Below are 2,489 nucleotides of genomic sequence, written 5' to 3'. Positions count from 1 at the left end.
GCATCAAGGTTGGAACAATCAAAGATGGGAGGAGCCACAAGGATTTGATCAACCCTCATGGCAACAACCACCTCCAATGGACTATCAACGTGATGCATGTGATGCATATCAAGGCAATGGCTATGGTGAGCGCTCTTTTGATTATCAACAACCACCACCATACGCCTATGAACCCCCTAACTTTGGACTACCTTATGAACCATATGAACCATATATAGAACCACCCCAATTCCAACCCAATTACTCACAAGAACCACCACTTCAATATTCACCATCTCCATATCCATCAATCCAAGAGCACTATGATCCTATTTATGAAAGCCGAGTGCATCAAGAGACAAAGGATCGTTTCAAGGAAACAGTGGATCGATTTCATGCAACCATTCGTCAATTGGAGCAAGCGATAATTCAATTAGCTTCTCAACGTTCGGACACTCAAGGAACTCCCATGGCTTCATGTGGACAATCTAATGAAGAACGTAGCATGAAGGAGATACTAGAAACTCCAGTAAACAGTACGGAGCATGACTTTGTACTAGAACAAGTGGAGGAAGCCAGAATTATTGAAGAAGAAGAAGTGGTTGAAGACTTAGGAGATGCAGAACCTCCATGGGAAAGTCCAGTCATAGAACCCCCTTCCAAGACGTTTGAAATTGATGCTGAGGAGGGTGTACAACCTCCAAGGCATATCACAATTGAAGACTTGGAAGAGGTTGATCAAAAGATGGAGATTCAAGAAGAAGAAGCACAACCTCGCATGCCCTTGGAAAGCAATGAAGAGGAGATTGAATTGGAAGAAAGCTACCAAGAGGAAGAGGTTGAAATTGAAGAAGCTTGCAAAGAGGTGGTAATTATCAGAGAAGAGCACAAGGGAGTGGAGCTTGCAATTTCATTAAAAATACCTCCCCCTAAATTGCCATCATCCTTCACAATATTCAAGTGGGTAAAATTCATATCCCTTAGCTTTCTAATTCCACTTGAATATGGGCTACTGGAGACGGATGGTCAACTTAGAGCTCTTTGTAACATTAAGAGTAAGAGGAAGATGGCCAGTGGTAAGAATTGTCCTACAAGGTTCATCATGGTTGGAAGCTTTAAGTTTAAACGCAAGGGTTGGTGTAAAGCTCAATTGAATGGGTCTAGGAAGTTGTTTGGACGCTTCAGTGAGAATTCCAAAGCTGAACCACTCGGATGGAATCATGATAATCAACTTGAAGACGGGTGCAAAAGCAAGATCTGGGACCCCGGAATTCATTCTAGCAATCAACACTCTTGGGGCCTTATCACTTGCTTTAACTTACTTGAAGGCTTTCTGCGCCTAGTTTGGGATCCCGGAGGCCATTGGAATTACAAACATTGGTGGAGATTCCTGGATGAATACAAGCATAAGCCACCATAACAGGGAGCTCACCAAATGTCCAACTTAAGGACTCTAACTAAAAGTGCTAGGTGGGAGACAACCCACCATGGTATGATCGTTCCTTTTCCAATTTTAATTTTATTTAGTTTTGATTGTTTTCGAGTTTTATTTTATTTTATATTGAACCTGGAGTTTTGTATCACATTCATATTAACACTGCATTCTGCATTTTTTTTTTCAGATTATCAAAAAAAAAAAGGGATTTTCGCACGCGACGCGACAGCGTCACCGACGCGTCCGCGTCGTATGTGCGTTTGGAAGAAAAGAATTGAACAGAGAGTCACGCGAAAGCGTGGCTGGAGGCGCGCCATTAGCACAAATTGACTCCACGCAACCGCGTCAATGACGCGTCCGCGTCATTTGGAAAAATAGCCTCCCACACGACCGCGTCACCCACGCGGCCGCGTGACCTGAAATCGGCGTAAAAAGGGTGTATGGCAGAAAGTTGAGCTGGAGTTGGGCTGGACTCGTGCTGGAAGCCCAAGCCCTACCACGCGTCTGCGTCATTTTTAAAAGAAAGGCCACTCACGCGATCGCGTCGACCACGCGATTGCGTCACCCAGAATTTTGGCAAAAAGAGTTTCGAACAGAGAGTTGCGCGACCGCGAGGCTGCACTCGCGCCAATCGCACAAAACAGGCCACGCGATCGCGTGACCCATGCGTCCGCGTCACCTGACCTTCTTGCGCACCACGCGTCCGCGTCACAAGCGGCGCACAGAATATCCAGATCAGCCAAATTTTCTTATCTTTTCTTCTCTAATCCTTATTTTTCTTATCTTTTCTTATTTCTTTCTTCTTCCTTTCTTATTTTCTTTCACCTCCATTCTATTTTATTTGCATATTTCATTCATTGCATCTTAATTTTGTGCATATTTTTATTTTCTTTTTTAAATTAATTATTTTTCCTTTGGTGTTAAAATTTTCATATTTAACTGTTGCATCTTCCCTTGAATTATTTTTGGGTGCTTAGTGACTTGTTTTATTCTGGATAGGTTATATTATTTATATCAATGCCAATCTTTTATACTTGCATTACTTTTTGCATTGACATGAATTTACATTATCTCT

This window comes from Arachis ipaensis, chromosome B01 (assembly GCF_000816755.2).
Source record: "Arachis ipaensis cultivar K30076 chromosome B01, Araip1.1, whole genome shotgun sequence".
NCBI lineage: Eukaryota > Viridiplantae > Streptophyta > Magnoliopsida > Fabales > Fabaceae > Arachis > Arachis ipaensis.
Note: the sequence above shows the minus strand (reverse complement) of the source record.